Source organism: Mobula hypostoma, chromosome 7 (assembly GCF_963921235.1).
Source record: "Mobula hypostoma chromosome 7, sMobHyp1.1, whole genome shotgun sequence".
Taxonomy (NCBI): domain Eukaryota; kingdom Metazoa; phylum Chordata; class Chondrichthyes; order Myliobatiformes; family Myliobatidae; genus Mobula; species Mobula hypostoma.
Window position 1 is genome coordinate 58,390,170 of NC_086103.1, and position 23,597 is coordinate 58,413,766.

Here is a 23,597-nt window from a genome sequence, read left to right on the forward strand (position 1 = left end):
ACATTCAGGCATCAGAATTTGGGGCCCTGACGGAGGAGATGGACTGGCGCGGGGTTGCTGTAACAAGACGGAGAGTTATTTGAGAGTGGCAAGCAGACAGTCATTGGTTTTATGTTGATTGTGGATCATGTGCTCATGTCAACTGTTGATTTCATTAAGGCAAGCAAACTCTGCTATGTCAATCACTGGTTCACCTATCCTGTCAGGAAATGTACAGAGGGCTTGACCCGAATGCAGCACAATGGAGATGATTTAGTGGTGAGAGGTCACTTTAATAATAAATTGCAAAATAGCAAGCCACAAGGGGCCACAAAACAAGCAAGCATGGATACTTAACATGACAAAGCAACAAGGTAACAGAATGCCTGGAGCAACTGGTTGAAGGTGGCCGGTTGAATAGGTGGACAAGGACAGTGAATGCGAGTTGGGTTTAAATAGGCTGCAGGTGATGAGTTGGAAACAAGTAGCGGTGACTTCTGTTAGTGGAATAGAGACTGGGAAGTGCCTACCTGTACAGGCCTGACAATATCATCATGGATGTTAATAATTTTAAAAGTTTTATAGATCCTTGGAATAGACTTAGTCTATAATATGATAAGCATTAATATGATATTTTATATTAACACTGGACATGTCCTGCTATTACAAACATCCGTTAATATATTTCATACAAAGACATATTAATGCAATATGTAACTTCTGAAGCAGAATATGTTCAATTGATAGATTCAGTCACACAGTTATACAGCATTGAATCAGGCCATTTGGTCATGTCAATGCTATCCAATGAGAATTTACCTTTATTAACCCCATCCTCCAGCACTTGGCTCAGGGCCTTCTATGCCAAGGAAATTTAAATGCTCACCTAGACACTTTTTAAATGTTGTCAGTGTTTCCATGACTTGCTCAAGAAATGTATTCAAGGTACTCACTAGCCTCTGGGTGATCAAGGTCCCCATCAGATCATCTCTACATCTTTTACCCCTTACTCAAAAGTTATTTCCTGGAGTTTCATGTACCATTAGCACATAAAATATTTCTTTAAATTCCAGTGTCATTCAATTCTCCTTCTTAAAAGTCAAAACTATCTTGTGTCATAGTATATACAGTATTAGTTTTTTGAAAACTGCTTTTCCCTGCTAGCCTTTAAACATCATAAACATCATCGGGATTAGCAATAGTGTAACTAATTTAGATTGTGAAAACTAAATTAGTTACACTATGCCTGACGAAGGGTCTCGTCCTGAAACGTCGACTGCACCTCTTCCTACAGATGCTGCTTGGCCTGCTGCGTTCACCAGCAACTTTGATGTGTGTTGCTTTAGTTTGTGAAAATCCCTGTTTGGGAAGCACTAGCTGTATTTTACAGAGCATCATGTTTTTGTAACGCAACTTGGATATTCCTGCTACTGTTTCTAATATTGCTTATTATATTAATGATAATATTTCACTGTATCAATGTTACTTGTTAATGAAATACACACATTCAAACACATTAGATATTGCTAATTTGTTGCATTATTTATGCCTTGGCATTTCTGTATCATGGAATTCCTGCCAGATGCCCACAGGACCTCCAGTGTGTCCTATATTGCTGACATTTTGCTTGTTTCAATTTGAGTTATTCTTCCTCAAAGAAATTGCACCTACCAATGTATCTTTGGCTGATGGTAAACTAAACTTCTCAGACTTGTTAATTTTCCTTGTGCTGTGGAATCATTAACAGGTTTTTCTACATTTACATCAGTTCAACATCAATTAAATGTGTAACAGGCACTAAAGAATTGTTACCATGTGTATGACATACTTGGTAGAATATGACTGCTGAGATAGAGTAAAATGAATTACAGCAAATCAGCAGCGTGTTTTACATCTCTCCTGATTTTTAGTGTTCAAGTATAATTGGCTTTCAACTATTTTCACAATTACACACTATTAATATCTGCCTTGCTTTATCTTCTGTTCCTTGAGAAAATTACATTTCCAGTTAACCCTACAGAAAAAAATATCAATGGTATCATGCTACCATGCAAGTCATCAAAAACAAACATTTCATTTGTCTTTGAAAAAGATCCATGGAAAATACTGAAGCCCTGGAATGGACAAAGAAATCTATGATTTTTTTGTTCTTTTGTCAGTTCCAAGGACTAAATAGAAACATAGAAACATAGAAAATAGGTGCAGGAGTAGGCCATTCGGCCCCTCGAGCCTGCACCGCCATTTATTATGATCATGGCTGATCATCCAACTCAGAACCCAGCCTTCCCTCCATACCCCCTGACCCCTGTAGCCACAAGGGCCATATCTAACTTCCTTTTAAACATAGCTAATGAACTGGCCTCAACAGTTTGCTGTGGCAGAGAATTCCACAGATTCACCACTCTCTGTGTGAAGAAGTTTTTCCTAACCTCGGTCCTAAAAGGCTTCCCCTCTATCCTCAAACTGTGACCCCTCGTTCTAGACCTCCCCAACATCGGGAACAATCTTCCTGCATCTAGCCTGTCCAATCCCTTTAGGATCTTATACGTTTCAATCAGATCCCCCCTCAATCTTCTAAATTCCAACGAGTACAAGCCCAGTTCATCCAGTCTTTCTTCATATGAAAGACCTGCCATCCCAGGAATCAATCTGGTGAACCTTCTTTGTACTCCCTCTATGGCAAAGATGTCTTTCCTCAGATTAGGGGACCAAAACTGCACACAATACTCCAGGTGTGGTCTCACCAAGGCCTTGTACAACTGCAGTAGTACCTCCCTGCTCCTGTACTCGAATCCTCTCGCTATAAATGCCAGCATACCGTTCGCCTTTTTCACCGCCTGCTGTACCTGCATGCCCACTTTCAATGACTGGTGTATAATGACACCCAGGTCTCGTTGCACCTCCCCTTTTCCTAATCGGCCACCATTCAGATAATAATCTGTTTTCCTATTTTTGCCACCAAAGTGGATAACTTCACATTTATCCACATTAAATTGCATCTGCCATGAGTTTGCCCACTCACCCAACCTATCCAAGTCACCCTGCATCCTCTTAGCATCCTCCTCACTGCTAACACTGCCACCCAGCTTCGTGTCATCCGCAAACTTGGAGATGCTGCATTTAATTCCCTCATCCAAGTCATTAATATATATTGTAAACAACTGGGGTCCCAGCACTGAGCCTTGCGGTACCCCACTAGTCACCGCCTGCCATTCTGAAAAGGTCCCGTTTATTCCCACTCTTTGCTTCCTGTCTGCTAACCAATTCTCCACCCACACTAATACCTTACCCCCAATACCGTGTGCTTTAAGTTTGCACACTAATCTCCTATCTCCTCTAAATATTTTCTAAGCAAACTGTTTGAATTCATTCAAAACTGCTCTGCATGCAGTCCAACAATTTCAAAGAAAACAGAGTTTAAATGGGAAAAAAATATTCAGAGGAAAGGTATTGTCTGATTGCATCAAAAAAACTTTTCAAAATCAGACTGAGTTCTGTAAGTTTAACATGTTGTATGTTTTGCAAGTTGTGGTAATATAATTTATCCTTGTAAAAACCACAAATTCCTAGATCCTTTGGTAACTTTCCAATAACATGATTAAGGCACTCTGAATCATGGGTGCTAGAATCAGGCTTTTACCGTATATGGTACTGGTTTCTTACAGAGAATGGAAAATGTTATGGTATTTTTAGTTAACATTAAGCTTTGTATGAGATCATTAAATAATCTGCTTCGATATCAGAACCAGGTTCATTTTTATTGCATTTTTGTACAACTTGTCCATTTCTGTTGCAACATAGCATACACTGCATACTTAATAAACTAAGACTATAAAATGCTTTTCATCTTTTCTAATGAACATAAAAGAGAATTAAATGTGTTCTTTTACCAATTAAGGATATATAAACATAAGCGGCTCAGCCTTGTTCGGCAAAGTATTACTTAGAAGCAGACATGTATATTAAAAGACAAGACTGCCAATATAATTACTATTTAAGGAAGAGAAACTAAGGCTTGGAAAGAATTTGTAAATGAAAAGGAATTTGTTTATCTAGGATCAAGATTGAGTGCATTTTGATTTTGCTGTATCTGAATTGCATGTAGAACATATAATTGCAGTTTAATAAAATTAATTTCACAGTAAATTCCATGTGTAGATTTCAAGTTGGATGATTAACTTTGATTGGGAAACTATTAAATGAACACAATAAGTAACACATTTATTGAAAAAAGTTGAAGGCTTTGAACACAAACTATTTGGCTTAAAATTTGACTTTGTAATGTTCTGCGTTGGTATTAGTTTCAGACTAAAATACTTTACAGATGTTGCATAATAGAAAACATATTCTGCAAGCTACACAAAGTTTCAAGATTCAGTGGATGATTGGTTAAACTGTTAATAATTCTGGTATGTACCAAAGGAAGCTGGAGTCCCATGGACTCATATATGAACTACAATTTAAAAGAAAGAAGTTATTACTTATTGAATCTATCAAGAGAAAAAAAAACTCCCCAATCTTGGAATACAGAATGCTAACCACTGTACAGAGCAGTGGTTAAAGCATATAGAACTATGTAAGATCAAGTGCTCGAAAACTGTGATTTTTACAGATCTACGGGGATCATATACAGTAGAGCCGCAAAACACATGCGGTGATTACATTTTTTTACAAATTCTAACAACTTGTTTTCTACCTATCATTTATAAATATTATTAAGGCAAGTTCAAAACTATTTTTACTCAAAAGTTTTGAGCCATCTGCTCTGTACAGTGGTTATTGTGGATATCAATTGCTACCGTCAGTTTTAAGTAATTTTCTTGATATTGACTAAATATAGGATAAAATAGCCAGGCTCATATTTGAGATGCATTTGGATTCCTACACATATTAGAAATAAATCTCCACTTAGGATGCCAATTTAGACCTAGTAATACAGTCTCTGCTTGCTAAGATGCCTGATGTTGGACATATACTCGGAAATGGGATTAAGATTACTGATTTAGACATTTCTCTGTCTGATTGCAAGTACTGCACAAAGTGTGATTAGTATCTGCGCGTTACCTTTCACTCAGAGATATCCAAAGTGGGGTTTCAACCATCTATTCTAAGTTTGACATCATCTGAGGCAATATCTTTTTTTCCCTCTCAAAAGCCTAGCAATAAACGAACAAACTTCTTTCATGAAGATGTGATATTGTCTCAGCAGAATACATATATTTTCAGCAGAGCAGGAATTGTGGCAAAAGCTAGACAGGATGATAATTACACCATTCGGAGTTCTTCAGAAACAGCTGAGTGACATTCAAACAATTACTAAAAATGTGATACTAGTTGTCCACTTAGAAAACTGTTCCTACAATAGGCAAAAGTGCAACAAATTCTGAAAATCTGAAATTAAAAACAAAAGGTGCAGGAAATAGATTTAGCAGCATGTGTGTGTGTGTGTGTGTGTATATATATATTAGAGAGAGAGGGTGGAAGGAGGGAGGAGGGGAGAGGAGGAAAAGGGAGAAACAGTGATCTGAAACCTTAACTCTGCTTCTTTCTCCTCATTTGCTGCCTGAAGATGTCCAGAATGTTCTGTTTTAATGCCTTCAGAATTTCCCTTTATGTAAATACTGAAGATAGTGCAGGGATCCTGAAAGCTTGAAAGATGTTGAGTTAATGAAGAAGAAAGCAAATGGCAAAGACTCGGTTTTCATCCACACAATTAAGTGCTCTACAGACATTTCAACACAAAGAGGCAGAGAATTTTCAGATATTTCATCTCTAGAGAGTAAAATAAACTTTTATATTATTTACAACAAAAATGAACTTTGATCATTCATTATCTCAACATTTCTCCTTTCTCCTTTGGAATTCAAACCATAGATAAAAGTTGGAAAAATCTATTAATCCAACATTAAAAAATAGTGTTACAATAACAACAGCAAATGACATGTTCATCAAGACATGGTTCCTGCACACAGTTTACATATTGTAGCCCTGTTGGGTGTGTACAACCCATTTGCAATGATTCTGCAAAAGATCTTTAACAGTTTCCTCTAGGAAACAGGAATCCTAATTATCAGAGATGATTGCATTTAATTAGGAAACTTCACAATAATTGGCACATAATGACATATTATAGATAGTTTATCAGAAGCGAAAATGTATCTCCAAACATCCTTCCTGACAAACTGGGACTGGCATAAAAATCATACAGCATCTGAAAACCTAAAAGATAATTTTTAAACAAAGTATTCCCTTGTATATAAACATCCTGTGATCAACTCCCAGTGTCATGATTATTAAGAAAATTATTTCTAGATACTTTGTAGATATCTGAAATGTAGAGATGACAGAGACTTTCAAGTTCTATTGGTTAGATGTAAATATAACCAATACCTTCCCTGGTCCAACCCCATAGATGCTATGGTCTAGAAAGCACACTATCACACTAGTTGTGATCTTCAGAAGGCTAAGGAATTTCGACATATCTCCTATGACAGCTACCAGTTTCAACAGATGCACCATAGAAAACTTCCTATCAGGATGCACCACAGCTGGTTATGGCAACTGCTCAGCCGAAGACTGCCAGTGCAAGGGATCGCAGAGAGTTGTGAATGCAGCCCCAGTCTGTCACAAAAACCAGACTCCCTTCCATTAACTTTGTCTCAGGTAAGTAGCCAACATGATCAAAGCCCCCTCCTACTCCAGCCATTCTTCCTTCTGTCCATTTCCACCAGACAGAAGATACTAAAGCATATCATCAGATTCAAGGACAGCTTCCATCTATTGTTAAAAAAACTCTTGAATGGACAAATTGTATGATAAAGACAAATTCTTGAACTATCAGTCTAACTTGTTATGGCCCTTTCGCCTTATTTATCTAACTACAATGCACTTTCTCTGCAATTGTAATATTATATTCTTCAGTCTTCTATTGCTTTTTATTTTTAATTCTACCACGGTATAATTATATTTGAAATGATCTGTTTGAATGGCATATAAAGCAAAGATTTTCACTCATGTCTGTCCATAGGGTAATCCTGTAGCAGCTCGTAACAACGATGATCTTCTTTACTTTTGCAACGAATAATCAAAATATGCTGTTCTTTGGCTGTCTTGTAATAACTGATGAAATCTTTCCCAGGGAACAAAAGTTATCCAACTGAAAAAATATATTTAAATTGAAAATTCAAGACTCAAGGTTGTTTAATGCCATTTCCTGTACGTAGGTGTAAAGAGAACAAAATAATTGTTATTCTGCATCTGATGCAGCACAAAAAAAAGCCACAAAAGATAACATAATAATAATGTGTTGATTGTCCGTCCTTTCTGGTGATGATGTAACCTGCCCAGAAGGAGTTTTATAGTGCAGTTCCACTCTCTCCACCTCAAAAATCTAGGTCTACTGGTCTAAAAATCATCATGACTGGTGACTTCCTGAGCTGCAGTGGATAGTCGTGATACCTTCTGTACCTTGTCTTGCACTGCTCTCTCCTTGCGGCATTGCGGTACCACCTTCTTGGCCGTTGGACCTTGCAGGCAGATGAGCTGCCCCTGGGCGAAGCAGGACAGGCCCATCATCAGAGGTGCTACCCCTCCCTGGACACGGCATAAACCGCACACAACCCACACGGTAATAATAATAAAACACACAATAAATATAAAACAGTGCTGTGCATATGTCTTAGGAGTGGATATATAGCTAAGGTGCCTAAGACTTATGCACAGTACAGTAATAATTTTATATATTGCACTGTACTGCTTCCATAGAAAAAGATAAATTTCTTGACATATGCGAATGATGATAAACCTGATTCTGATATGCATCTCTATTGTGGACTGAGAGTGGGAAGGGGGCACGGAGAGGAGAATCGTGGTTGGGGAAAAGGGAAGGGAGAGGGAAAGGAGCTCAAATCACCAGAGAGACATTCTGTAATGATCAATAAACCAATTGTTCGGAATCAAATAACCTTGCTTGGTGTCTCAGAGCTGGTTTTGTCTGCACCCATGACACCACCCACACATGGCATTCCATCTCTGCCAACTGTCCCACACCTCTACCATAGTGCTCCGCCTCACCTTTACAAACAACCTTTGCTCCTGCCAGATTTACAAACTCGCTCTCCTCTCGAGATTGACAAATTGAGCACTCTGCAAAAGTTTTAGGCACACTATCTACATATATATGTGCCCAAGACTTTTGCACAGTACTGTGCATAAGAAAGCTTATATACATTGATTGATTGTGTGATGAATACATACTTCCATCATAAATGTACTTTGAAACTTTGAAAAAGAAGTGATTCTGGCACCTCTGTTTATATATCCTTGATAGCGGGTAGGCTGGTACCAGTGATGCCTTGGGCAATTTTGACTACTCACTATAGAACCTTCTTGTCTGCCACAGGACAGTTTCTGCATGAAGCAGTGATGCACTTGTTAGGATGCTCTCTACTACACATCTGTAGAATGACATGAGTATGGATGTGCAAGACCCAGCTCTCTTCAGCCTTCTCAGAAAGTAAAGGAGCTATTGAGCTTTCCTGACTGTGTAGGACGTCTTCTGGGACCATAAGAGGTTGTGTGTGAAGTGCACTCCCAGAAGTTTGAAGGCGCTTGCAGTTTCACTGCTGTGCTGCTGATGTAAGGGGGAGTGGGGGATGTGTGAGTGGTGTAAGTTCTCCTTTGTCTTAGTGAATAAAATTCATATTTCTTCCAATTGTTTGTGGCCTTTATCCAGATTCTTCTGAGGCAGACCTTTAAAATCAAGGATGGCATGGAGTTCTGTGTTCAGGAGAAGGCTGCTGAGGCAAATGTGGTCTTTCTACATTTTGAAGCTTGATGATTGAAATTGGGGTGATCTTACTTCTGGAATGGAGCTGACATTGGTTGACTAGTTTCCCACTTGTCCTGAAAAGATTGAGAAAGTTATTTGCCTTCTGGTGGTTAAAGTCAGGGCTTGCATACTATTGTGAATCTGGTGATAGATGGAAATGATTTTTTATGGGCAAATAAATCCAAAGACTTGCAATTAAAAAAAGAGGTTGTGTGGTACTGCTGCCTGCATTTCTCTTGGAGTTAAAATGTGATAAACCTCATTTCCATTGGGCCTCCAGATGAACTGAATCCCTACTGAGATTCAATGAGTAGGTGTTCACTAATTGGACAAGTGTAATTGAGCTGGACCATGGTAATGATTTATCCTGTGGCAGACAGCATTGAAATGACTCTGTAATTTCCATAATCTGATCTGTCTCCTCTTTTGAACGTGGTTATAATTCAAGTCCCCAGGCATGTCTTCCTCTTCCTAGATGTGAGAAATTTATGACTGAAGTTCCTTTTCATTGATAGGATTCTGTTGCCAAGTCCTTATTGCTAGTCGATGGTTATTTTAAAATTTTCTCAGTCAGGTTGATGGTGAGACCAACTTTTTCTCTGTGGAAAGAAGTCAAGGGATTTCATCTCAGATGAGGAATTCTTTGAAGTGTTCGTTCCAGAATGCATGAACTGCCATCTTGTTTTTGATAAGTTTATCTTTTTTCTTGGCACTCTTGAGGCTTTGACTGATGGTATTAACACCACTAAAGATTCCATACACGTTATGGTTATCAGCAAGTTGATGGATCTCTTGTGCTGTCTCCATCCAGCACCTGTAATTCAGGTCATGGGATTTCATCTGCCTTCAGGTGCCTATAGAGTTGCTTCTTGGAGGATATTCCATTCTGCCTGGTAAGAGATTGGAAGGATCTCTATGTCACAAGTACTGGATTCTCTCCGATTTGGTGCTGAAATAGCTGCATTTTCTCATGTGAAAATTAGTACTCCGTTCGTCACCTTTAATCATGGCAGAGATGTCTAAAATTGGGGAGCATAGGTTTATGGTAAGGGGAAAAATATTTGCGGGCATCTGAGGAGGAACTTCATTTACCCAGAGGACAGCAAATGGAAATTACTACCTGGGGGGTTAAAGGCAGGTACTTGCAAAATTTAAGTATCAAAGCACTTCAATTACTGGGACATAGAATACATTGGATAAACTGCAAGAAAATGGATTAAAACAGATGAGTATTTGATGGTTAACTTGGATATAGTGAGCCAAAGAGCCTTATTCTGTGCTGCATAACTCCTAAACTCTAATGGTGAAGGTTTCAATGATCCTTCAGATGAGCTTCACATGGGTAGCAACCAAATGGAGACTCGAAGCATTTGAATTACCTTGAAGTTCACCATAATTAAGACCTTCGAAGAGGCTCTTGGCTTCTCCACCAGAAAGCACCAAAACTGGTTCGAAAAGAAAGTTAAGGAGACCCTGGGGCTAAATAACCAAAAATGCGAGCACTCTTGACTAGATGCTCTTTGCTTTATCTGCGTACTGTTCTCAACACAACAAAGATATGACACATCCCAGCCCACTTATTACAGACAGAATGCACAAATTAACTGTGGGAAAGTAGGAAAGATGTCTGGAATTGGAGACTGGAATAAAGAATAACATGAACTCTTGAGCAGTTCGAAAGTAAAGCATTTCCTTTCATGGTATTGAAATTTACTATGTCTGGGTTTATATATGAAAAAGGGGTTGGCCTTCACTGACAGCTGCTGCTCTTTCTCACTGCAGATGGTTTACAAATGCTTAGTCCCATAAATCTCAACAAATGTTCCAGATAAATTACCTTCCTCTCTGTCTTTTAAAAGTTCAAAAGAAATTGATGTGCTTTTTCTCATAACAGTCAATTTTACAATTCAAGAAGTATGTGTTAGGAAAATTTTTTTTTCAATGCGCCTGATACACATCTTACTCAATTTTCATAATATAAATAAAGGATCTGTTGTAATACTCTACTGCTCTCTAATTTTTCTCCTTTTCTTTATGACTTTGGGAGAAAAGGTTACCATTCTTTTACCCTCGAGCTTAGCTCACAAATGAGATGGTTGTCATCAGTTTGCTGCATATATTTTGTGAGTTATTTTTTTGGATTCATACTAGGCTGTTGCATTCACATGAAAAGATACGAAATGTATTAGGAAGGCTTCTTCTTCAATCTACATGCCTTTATTTGCTATGACATGTAAAATCTCAGGTATACATATGCAATAAAAGCAGAGTGCCTCATCAAACTTGTATGACCAAAGCCATCACAATATCTTAGCTTTATTTCCTTGACACATTGTACTAACAGCATCTATATAATTTTGACAATCATTCATAGTCTTTCCTGGCTTGAGCCTCATGTCCCAGTAGGAACACCTGCACAATTCTCTTAAAAATGTAGCATAACTCCAGCTTTTTTCTGCATAACCACTGAAGTACTGATGCCTATAAAACACTGTGCAACTTCCCTAATCAGACCAATATCAAATTAATAGCCTATTATTTTGTTATTTCACATCAAATGCTTTGAAATAACCTGTATGATTTTCAGTTTATTTGAAACTCAGAAGAAAATTTCCCTGGAAGGTTAATAATATTATTTTCCTCTCCTTTTCTTCTCCCCTGAGAGTGAGAATGACTTGCTTTGACTCAAGTTCCGAAGAGAGAAAATCTTACGATGTGTTTCAATTCTCTACATAGTGGTGGCTGCTGCACAAAAGCTACCATCAATTTTAAGGGACTGAGGTCTTGGTCTCGTTGTAAGGAGACCCAGGATGATAGGAGGCCAAGTTTTGCTGCATGGTCATAGTACATTCACACATACAGTACATAGGGGATACATGGTTGTAAATTCTTGCCTGAGTCCCTTTCTTTAGCACCCACCTCATGAAAATCATCCCTGCCATGTGTCAAGATCTATGCATTAAAAGGATAAGCTAAGAAGGCCAAATCACAGACCTATTTGTCTTAAATTCATTACACTTTCACTTACAGTGGATTCTGGTTATTTGAGCCATTCGTTAATCAGGACAGCCATTTATTTGGGACAACTCTTAAAGAACAAAAACTAATTAAGGAAATAGCTGGGATTCCCTTCATTTATTTGGGACTCTATGCCGCTTAATTGGGGCAGGAGACTGCTTCTGAACAGTTTCTAACTACATTCAGATGTGTGCACTTGTGTGGCTGTTAGACACTACAGCATGCCTGGAACAGTTTTAAAATAGCATCAGTTGCGTGTGCTTGTGTTCAGAAAGCAGTGATTTCTTTCACTGATAGCTGCCGAGAAATAAGCAGTAAGACAATGCAGAACTGCTTTTTACCTCTACTTCCCAATCCTGAAGAAGGGTCTTTAACCCAAGCATGATGCTTATTTTTCTTTCACAGATGTTGCCTCACGTGCTGAGTATTTCCAGCATCTTCTCCACATTTCAGATTTCCAGTACTACAGTCTTTTTTAGATTTGAATGTATTAATAGAACTTTTTTGTATATTTATTAGTATTAGGAACAATCATGCACACAATGGTCTATAAATCAGGAAAGTTAACTCGCCAATATTTGTTCAACTGAGAGCCCACCCCTGCATCCTCTCCAGATTTTTTACAATAAAATAAACAGTGTCTCATCATCCTTGGCTATTGTTCATCAATTCTGTGCAGTGGTACAGGAGAGGGGGAAGAAACAGGAATAAAACCTGAAAATGGTGCAAATACTTAGCCAGCCAAATCAGCAGGTGTGGAAAAAGGAGAAGCAGTAATTTTTTTTGATGTTCATAAAATAATTGAATAGTGCTCTTTTTACATGGATGGAACCAAGGATCTCTTTATGCGTATACTGTATATACTTAGGAGCCTGGAGTCACTGGCAAGGCTAGCATTCCATTACTAATCCTCTACTGTTCCTGAGAAAGTGATGGAAACTGATCTTGTAATGATGCAGTCCAGAAAAAGAGATTCTTACAGTGTTGAATAGAGAGTTCAAGGATTTAAACCCAGTTGTAAAGTTTGTAACTCTTTGCATGTAAGGTACACTCATTTTTATCGAATGATTCAAAGTAGTTATTAAAGATAACATCGAAGTGGCAGAATGGCAATAGATGGGCCTTCTTATGTTTAAAGTCACTGATGTGATGAATTACTCAGCTACATTATTTTGTTATTTCAGATACTGAATGTAAATACAGGAAAACTTTGATTACAGTTGAGATTCCAATGTGCCGGTTTCATGAAACACAGTTTATAGTTAAAATGACTGTCAGTCATCATGTATTTATATAATGAGCACGAGTACTTAGTGGCCAAGTAAAAATATGTGTAAAGAACAGTAATTTATTTAACACGTCTAGGTAAGACAAATGGCCTGATCTGTTAAAACACTCTGGCAGTAATTATATAAGTACAATATGTATCAAGTCCAGTCTGTCTATTTTACTTGCAAGCCTTTTTAGAAGAGCAAATATTTAACATCTGGGTTTGTGTGAATACAAAAGCACTGGAAAATTTAGGTGACTTACTCGAACAATAAGACTTTGCAACATATTTTAATATCAGAAGAGAAATATCTCATGCTAGCCGAAGAAGGAAACTATACACTGTAAACTGTAGATAAAAAGGATCGACCAGAGTGACTACTGCTGGTTTTCAAGTTAGCTACATCGAATAACCAGAGATGGATACAATAAGAAAGAAAAGGATTGAAGTTATTGACCATGGTCCAGGTTACAATTTCAAAACAACTATGTAGCTTATAATATTTAGGAGAAATGGATTTAGGGTTTTTAGATAAGATTGCAACAATTAGGTCATGCTATTAAAAGGTCATCTTGTAAGCTGGTCTTATGGCTTGAGATTGAAGAATAACCCTTAATAAATATGCAATGCCGTTAGTCGCCAAAAACCATCTGTTCCCCATTGACTCCTTTCTATTAGAAGGGCATGATTTGTCAGCAAGAAATTAAAAAGCTTAGCCTTTATTTGGAATATGCAATTGAGGTGAAGTGTCAAACAGATCAAGAAATATGACCGACACGTTGAAGGGCAACAAAAGTGACCTTTAATCACATAAGTGAAGCGTCAAACTGAACAAGAAATATGACGAACATGTTCTAGTACAATGAAGGCCAGCTTGAATCACAATGACATTCTAACATAAAAATGGCTCCAGGCATGTAATCATAATGTCAATTGATGTGGAACCCACATTTGACATTGTGACTGCAACACTGGATTTTGAAAACACAACTGAAAGTTATGCTGGGTCTTGATCTTGAAAACAGATGACAATAGAAGAAAGCAGGTTGGCTTGGGAGTGCCTTACCTGCACCATTGAAGATAATAGAAATACTGGGGCCAGAGCACCGAACACAAAATGCTGGATTTAAGCATTTATGGAGCCAATGGGACCAGATTGCTTATCATTTGGCATCTGAGTCTTCTGGCTTGTTTTTGATGACTGTCTATTTCCGATATCCAGCCAAAGTTGGAGAGGCAGATTACTTACTGCCACATCAGCCCTGACACTCTTCAATATTTCCAGCAATGAGTCTCATTAAGAACTGCTGCCTGAAACACTCCAACCTACTGGGATATCCTGCAATTAATTCCCATATTCCCTTATGATTCAAAGGGCTGCACTTGTGCCCATTGGCAGCACGCCAAGTCTGAGGACACTCCTACTAGTCCCATTCACCCGCCTATTATCACAGGACATTTTTCTTCACATGGTCACAACACCACTTTGATTTCTCTGCCACCCACCCATGCCAGGGGCAAATTCTAGCAGCTAGTTGGCCTGCCAGCGTGTCTTTAAGGGTGCAGGAGGAAACTGAAGAAAACCTATACAGGTAGAGGGAAAACGTGCAAAACCTCACAGAGACACCACCCAAAGGAGTTGGTTCTGGGTCAACAGTTTCCTAAGTATGTTTGCATGCAGTACAACACTGAGCTAAAAGACAGGAACCGCATTAGGCATTTTGTATAATGGTTTACATCCTCTCAGAAGGAAGGATAAACATTGCTTTAAATGTCAATATTTCCAAACAAGAAGAGATGCAGATTAGGGATTAGGAAAAGCAGTGTAGAATCAAAGAGTATTCGATATCCTTGAAACAAGAATGTAATTGATTGGCGATGCAAGTGGATTCAAAAGAAGAGATACAAACATTAAATGCTGGAGCTCAGTAGGTCAGGTAGCATCAATGGAAATGAATGAACAGCTGATGTTTCACACTGAGACCCTTCATCAGTACTAGAAAGGAAGGGGGAAGAAGCCAGAATAATAAAGTTGGGGGGTGGTAGTAAATCAAGCTGATGGGTGAAGCCTGGTGGGTGGTGGAGGGGTGAAGTAAGAAGCTCAAAGGTGATAGGTGAAAAAGGTAAGTAGCTTGAAAAGAAGAAATCTGATAGGAGAGGAGAGTGAGCCATGGGAGAAGAGGATGGAGAAGGGGCACCAGAGGGAGGTGATAGGCAGGTGAGGAGAAGATAAGTGAAGAGAAGAGGTAAGAAGGTGCCAAAGTGGAGAACTGAAAAAGAGGGAAGGTTGAGGGAGAAAAATTATTTGAAGTTGGAGAAATCAATGTTCATGCCATCAGCTTGGAGGCTACCCTCTCCTCCAACCTGAGAGTGGCTTCATCATGGCGGTAGAGAAGGCCATGGATCGACATGTCAAAATGGGAATGGGGATTGAAATTAAAATGGTTGGCCACCAGGAAATCCTGCTTTTTGCAGATAAAGTGAAGGTGCCCAACAAAGCAGTCCCCCAATCAATGTTGGATCTTACCAATGTAGAGGAGGCAGCATTGGGAGCACCGGATACTGTAAATGACCCCAACGGTTTCAAAGGTGAAGTGTTGCCTGAACTGAAAGGACTGTTTTGGGCCCTGAATGGAGGTAAATGGGCAGGTGGGCATTTCTGTTGCTTACAGGGATATATGTCAAGAGGGCAATTAGTGAGGAGGGATGAATGGACAAGTGAATCATGGAGGGAGCAATCCCTGAGGAAAGTGAAGAGTGGTTAGTAAAGATGTGTTTGGTGGTAGGGACTGTTGGAAGATGGCAGTAGTTTCTCAGAATAATCTGCTGAATGCAGTGGCACTTGAAGAGGTAGGTGAGGACAAAAGGAACACTATTCCTGTTAAGATGGTGGGAAGATGGGGTGAGGGTGGATGTTTGGGAAATGGAGGAGATGCCGGAGAGGGCAACAGCAATAGTGGAGCAAGGGAATCCCTGTTTCTGATGAAGGAAGACATCTCTGATACCCTGGGAACAGATGTGGCAGAGTTGAAGACATTGAGAAAAGGGAATGTCTATTTTCAGGAAATAAGGTGGGAAAAGGTAATGACAAGATAGCTGTGTGGGAGTTGGTAGGTTTATAAAATATAAGGGGTACACAGTTTGTCACCAGAAATGGAGACAGAGAGACTGAGAAAGGGGAAGAAGGTGTCAAAAATGCACCAAATGAATTTAAGGGCAGGATGGAAGTTGGAGGCAAATTTAATGAAATTTATGAGCTCAACATGGTTGCATGAAGCAGAACAAAGGCAGTCGTCAATGCATTGCAGAAAGAGTTGGGGAATATAAAGTTTTAGAGTCACAGAGTCATAGAACTCTACAGCACAGAAACGGACTCTTTAGCCCATCTAGTTCATGCTGAATCATAAATCTAACTAGAAGCATCGACCAACACCTAAACCATAGCCCCTCCATACCCTCCCATTAATGTACCTATCCAATCTTCTTTTCAATTTTAAAATCGAACCCCCATCCACCATTTGTGCTGGCAGCTCATCACGTGAAGAATGTCTCCCTCATGTTCCCCTTAAATATTTCACCTTTCACCCTTAATCCATGACCTCTAGCTCCAGTCTCACCCAACCTCAGCGGAAAAAGTCTGCTTGCATTTACCTTATCTATACCTCTCAAAATGTTGTATACCTCTCTCAAATATTCTTTTGATCTTCTACCTTCTAGGAAATAAAGTCCTAACCTATTCAACCCTTCCCTGTAACTCAGGTCTTCGATTCCCAGCAAAATTCTTGTAAATTTTCTCTGCACTCTTTCAATCTTTTTTACATCTTTCCAGTAGGTAGGTGAACAAAATTGCACGCAATACCCTAAATAAGGCCTTGCTAACATCTTATACAATTTCAACATAACATCCTAACTCCTGTGTTCAATACATAAGTTTATGAAGGCCAACGTACCAAAAGCTTTCTTCACGACCCTATCCACCCGTGATGCTACTTTCATGGAATTATGGATCTGTATTCCCATGTTCCCTCTGTTCTACCACACTCCTCAATGCCCTAATGCTCACCATGTAAGACCTACCCTGGTTGGTCTAAAGTGCAGCACCTAACACTTATGTGCATTTAATTTCATCTGCCATTTTTCAGCCTATTTTTCCAGTTGGTCTAGATCCCGCTGCAAGTTTTGATAGTCTCCCTCACTGTCCACAACGCCCCCAATCTTGCTGTCCGCAAATTTGTTGATCCAGTTTACCACATTATCATCCAGGTCATTGATATAGATGACCAACAACAAGCCCAGCACCGATCCCTGTGGCACAGAACTAGTCACAGGCCTCCAGTCAGAGAGGCAACCATCTACTACCACTCTCTGGATTCTTCCATGAATCCAATTTACTACCTCATTTTGAATGCCAAGCGAATTAACCTCCTTCACCAACCTCCCGTATGGGGCCTTGTCAAAGGCCTTGCTATAGACCATACATATTGCCTTGCCTCCATCAACTTTCCTGGTGACTTTCTCAAAAACTCTGTAAGATTGGTTAGACATGACTTAACATACGCAAAGCCATGTCGACTATCTCAAACCAGTCCCCGTCTATCTCAATACAGTGGATTTTGGTTAATTGGGACACATTTGTACCAGAACATTTTGGCCCAGTTAAGCTGTTGCCCAATTAGCCAACATTTTACAGAAATAGTTAAAAATATATAACAAGGAAAAACTGTAATTTAACTGAGTAACAAATTTTGTATTTATCTGAAATACAGAACAATCTAGAACACTGCCAATCCTGCTGATGGTTACTTGTCATATCTGACAAAGACAGTAAACCTGTGCAGGAGGGCTTTAAAGTGGAAAAACCATTGCACTGGTGTAGTTACACTCTCTCGACTTCGAAAGTCTGTCCAGTGGTATTAGTAGTCATCACAGTTGAGTTCTTCCTTATTTGCAATAGAAGACCATGACTTCTTCTGTGCCTCGTCGTGCCCTTCACTCTCCATAGCGCATTGCAAAACTTCCTTCCTGGCTGTTGGATCTCACTATAGATCTCTTCCAACCTGTCCACTGGAACTGACCTTACATCCAGAATTTCTTCTCAGTTTCATGTGATAAATCTCTGGTACAAAACACTTGCTTCAAAGAAAGAATATTTTGACATTGGAGAAAGAAAAAAGTGTCTTTAGTCAAAGGATAATATGTGTAGTGTTCATTGGTTCCTTGACAATGCAGTTTTCACTCAACTAACAGCTTACAACAGAACACACTTTATAGTATATGCTTCCAACTAACAGCAGCATCAGTTAGTTAACTCTGCCTACAGGTGAACTTATACCCATATATCCTACAGTGCATCTTCAAAATGCTTTACCTCAAAATATTTGAGTACATTCAAGATTAGGATTGATTTTTACTTCAAAAGAATTGGGGAAAGGCATAGGGTGGGAAAATGGAATTGGTGGAAAAATGTAGCCAAGATCTCATTAAATGACAAAGCTGTGACTTAATCACATTCCAACTTTGTATTTCTATGTCATGAGAATCGTATTCTTTCTATTTAGCTAAGAACTTGGGAAAAATACTTCTTAAGGGTTGACAACTTAGCTTAAACCATCTGGTCAACAAAATAGCTAACTCCTGGGAGAAATGCTAAATCTCACATGGGAAAAATGGTGCTTTGCTCCTGCAAGACAAAAAAAGATCATGACGCAGAAGTGTGGGAATGGAAGGGGAAAAGCTGCAGCACAACACTAAATAAGCAGAACTATGAATTTAAAAAAGGACATGAAAGGAGCAATATATATACTTGAAAAGGATTACCTATAGCTGTAACTCGTATGGTCACTTTTGTAACTGTGATTACTTGATTCATTATGATAGTTGAGGAATATTGAATTGCTCTGAAATATGGACGTTAGCAATCATCATATTATTTTCAGGATAATACATTGTTTTAGCATCTTTATATGTTATCAATATTAACCATAAATCAATTTTAATACTGACATTTATTCACTCCTAAATGCTTTAATTGATATAATTTAACTTTGAAATAATACTAATATTCAGTTGAAAAAGCTGAATCCCTTAACATGGCAAATTCAATTATTTTCCAACAAATTAAATATGCACTTAATTTCATTTAGAGTAGAAATTTAAGTGTTTTCCCTTTTGTTTCATGAAGGTGTGACCACCCACGATTGTGCACGATTGCACAAGGAGACAAGACATTCTCAGTGGACAGCCAACGCAAATACAAGGCGAAAGGTCATCAAATGTGAAACACTGGGACAAAATATCCGGCTAGATGCTAATTTCATTATTTCCACAAGTTGCTTTTGCTATTTTACATTTGAGCAGGAAGTAAAGTTTTGAAAATTTAATACCGGCCAGATTGCACTAGTGAATCACACTCATTGCCTCAGGGTTTTCTCCATTTGCTTGTTTGAATTGAAGGAGAACTATAAATTTAACATGCTATTTTTGTTTCAAATATTCAATCATTCACAAAGTGCTGGAGAAACAAAAGAAATCTTAATTGTGTAAAATGTTTTGGCCAAAAAGATCAGCAGAAAGGAGAAACAGTCTGAAAATTTTCCAATGAAAGGAAGATTTATGATTTATGCTTATTTTCTCTGAAAGGCACAAGTAAAAGCAATGCATTTTTTGTGGGACCCAAATAATTATTCGTGTTCCTCACTATCCAGGAAAAGATGACAAGAAAATTTAAAGGGCTTTCCCTGGGCTCCACGGTAGCATAGTGGTTAGCACAACATTGTTACAGCTCAGGGTGTCAGAGTTGAGAGTCATCAACAGTTATCTCACTCAACAGCAAAGGGCACAGGCCTCCACAGTGTGGGCTTCCAGAATGAACAATTAAACTTGAGGCCTGACATGTGAATCAGCCAGAGGTGCAGTGCTGCATCTCTGGTCAGTTGTGAGTCTGAGATGAAGCACTGTAGCTCTGGAGGATGGACACTGCAGCAATGGCCTTGAACGAAGAGCGGGACAGCAACACACAGCCTGGAGGGAATGTCATCTGTAAGTTTGCTTATTGCATCTATAAAAAGATAATTGATGAGTTTTCCTTCTTTTGAGGCAAACACTATAATATGTTTATTGTTGAATAATAAAATATATATTTAAAGTCATAACTTTTTCAAAGTAATCAGGTGAATTTTATTTACTAAAAGAAAATCTTACTGTAAAAGTTGAGTAGTAAAGACAAAATGCACATATGAAGATACAAAAGAAATTGTCTAACGACAGCTTAGATTTTCAGATTCTAAAAGCACTGTGAATTAGATAGTTTTGTACTAAGGAGGGAGGAGGTGCAGCTTTTCTTGTTACACACAAATTCATTAAAAATTATCTCAACAACAGCCAGACTTCATTTGTGCAAACCCATGGGAACGTACAAAATGTTTCTTATCAGGAGGTCATCTTCTCATGGTTCCGGATCTTTTCCTGTCCATAATTGTGCTTCTGCTGAGACTACAAGAACAAAGTTGTTGAACAAAAATGCAAGGGCAACATCACATTGTGCAGTTGTCTAGTGAAAAGTATATTAATACACATAATATTATGGCATATTGTGATTTCATGCTTAAAAACAGTCTTTTTTAACTTGAAAAGGGTGCCATTTGTTACTGTCACAAGGTATTAGTAATTGGCAGCAATTAATCCTCAATGTTATTCTTTCCGCACTGACATTAGATTGCATGTTTTTCATCTCTTTAATTGTTGGTATAATATTTCAGAATTCAAACATAATTGCAAGATTCTTATCCAATCAAGGGTATTAGTTAGAGACTTTAAGTAGGGAGAGTTCATGAGTAAATACTCAAAACTTTTGTGAGCCTCCTTTTGTGAGGGGGCAACTCCCAATCCATTTCCTGCCCCCCTTCCGTGAAACTAACTCTAAATTAACAATTCACAGAAGTACTTTCAGTAGAGTTTCAAGTAAGATAAAATATTTCAGTAATGCACAATGGTCTAGAATTCACCCCAGTGTGTAGGCTCTTATAAAACAGCAACTGCATGTTCTACTCTAATTCTGAAATTTGCTTCTGTCAACTTCCACAGAACCAAATTTCAGAAGCTTAATAGAAAGAGTAGCTACTACTATACCATGACTTTAGTTCTATCTAGCAGGGCATGTAATTGGACAAGGTTTTGTTTGAAAGAAAAAGCAAATTTAAGAAAGAATAGCTCTGATTTACAAATTTCTCATCAAAGTAGTTACATGTTTGAATTTGGTAAAATACAACTAGATAAGCAATAACAACAGCAATAGTAATAACAATATTTCCTATTTATACTCAGTTTCCAGTGTGCAAAACAAAGATGCAAATAAAATTATTCAATTGTTGCTTTTGTGATTTTATGTTAGAGTTAAGGCCATCAAAGAGAGTGCTGAGGGACCTACTGTAAGCTTTGGGTTCATATCAGTTGGCTTCAAGAGCAATTGTAAGTTCCCCAGGTTCAGTTCAAATTGGACCAGGCTGGCAGTTTGTACTTAAGGATTGGAGAACAAGTGCTAAAAGTTGGACATGTTGACAAGGCTGCTGTGAACCTTCATTAGTCAGCTGGAGAAATGCTGGAATTGTGTTCCAGCAGGATTCTAGACAACGGATACTTTAGATAGCTGGCAATTTGGTGACTTTGGTCCTCAGGCACATTTAATTTGTAGCTGAACATACTTTTAATTGGAAATAATCAAATTCAAATCTATATTTTATATCCACTACAGATCAGATTTTATAAAGGAAAATTAACTTGGATGAATGATATTCAAGTGAAAGCCATGGGTATTGATAATCTGAAATAGAAGTAGGATAGTTGGGAGAATTAAGCAGTTAACAGCAGCTGAATAAGACACTTTGAGTAATATCTTAGATGGAAGCAATTATAAGAAAACAAAACAATTATATTCTTTCAGGTGTTGATAGACTTACTGATCAGCACTGGGTTATTAATTTAAGGATAAGAAGGTATATTTCATGGAACAAGAATCCTAGGGAAGGAACTTTAGGAAATAAGAGCGACAAAATGGATATGCAATTCAATATGTTTGATTCATTCTCCTTAAAAATCCCTGTAAGAACTTTATTCTTATGCCTGATTTTCTGATCCAGTCAAGCCCACAGAAGTCCCAGAGAATTTTCTCCACATATTAGAGTGTAGAATTCAGTATAGCTCATAAAACATTTAAGAGGGCAATATATATCTCTTGCCTTAGAGTTCCCAATCATAAATAATTCAATATGAACCTAAAATCATTAATAGATTTTACAGAATCCCCAAAGCACAGCTTGCATATTATATCAGCATTAAGGTATAAATCTATCTTAAATAAGATTTGTTTATGTGCTTCCAAAATAAATCTACAAAGTACTTCCAGATATTTTGTTCTGTTGGTGATGAAAGAAGGAATATAACATAATATTTCTCTTGGGAATGTTTTTCTTTATCCACAGGCGTTCATTTCCGATCTTCCATTGACCTTCTCCTCAGGGTCCAGTTTTCCCAGGAATCCCTTCAATAATGATAAGGGGATTCCTGGAAATACTGTTCTTGGGGGCAAGGCTTGGCAGCTATACAATGAGGAGACCACCAAAACTGCGTTCATGAAAGCTCCTGGATTATTGTGGAAAAAATGAATCCTTTAAATTCTATTTGTGAGAACATTCCCCCAATGTGAATTCTTAATGTAATAAACATAAATTAAAACAAATTATGAATCACTAAAATCTTAGTGTCTGATTCTATTTTCAAAAATTCATATGCACAATATATTTATGTCAGCAGATTATTGATTTCCAGACAAATGGAAAATAATTATTTAATATGGACCATTAATTTTAAAATTCTAACCCATCCTTACCACAAGTCAACTAATGGAATTTGAAGAGGTAAAGTACTACCAGCCTCCATGCTGAAGAACACTTTGGGTGTAACATTTTGTGATTTCAAAGTGCTCAGGTGATAGCAGATTTAGAATGAACAATTTAATCTCTGTCAAATTGCTACCGCAGCCCTTATATCATACTGACATCATTTATATTCTGCTATTTATTCATTCACAGGACATGCAGGTCACTAAAGATGGTAGCATCCATTATTAATCTCTAATTGTCCTAAATTGAAACATTGACGGGTCTGGAGTCTATGGGTAAGACTTGAAGATTTCCATTCGAGAAGGACATTAATGAACTGAATGGGGTTTTAGGATATAGTACTATGCAAGAAGTCTTGTCATGCATATATATAGATAAGGTGCATAAGTGCTGTATTAGTCTACGTGGAGCAGAGACTAAATCTATTAGGAGCAAAGGCTGTTGGGAATGGAGAGGATGGAATGTTATTGGAGGAATTTGGGCCAGGTGACAGAGAAGCAGTGCCAGGAGTGGGGTGGGTGGGGGTTGTTGGCAGCTTGGATGCAGATGTACCCAGTCCTGAAACACCAGGCAAGGTCTCTTGATTCCAAACAACTGGTTTATT

General features: G+C 38.2%; 1 long non-coding RNA gene across 1 annotated transcript in view; it reads left to right on the forward strand.

Annotated features, from left to right (window-relative positions):
- Positions 1 to 22,831, forward strand: part of LOC134348924 (uncharacterized) — a 44,147-nt gene extending 21,316 nt beyond the window's left edge. Inside the window, exons 2-3 of the long non-coding RNA XR_010018523.1 lie at positions 19,279 to 20,135; positions 22,574 to 22,831. This is a non-coding gene — a long non-coding RNA (uncharacterized LOC134348924). The remainder of the gene's footprint in view (positions 1 to 19,278; positions 20,136 to 22,573) is intronic.
- The last annotated feature ends 766 nt before the right edge of the window (positions 22,832 to 23,597 follow it).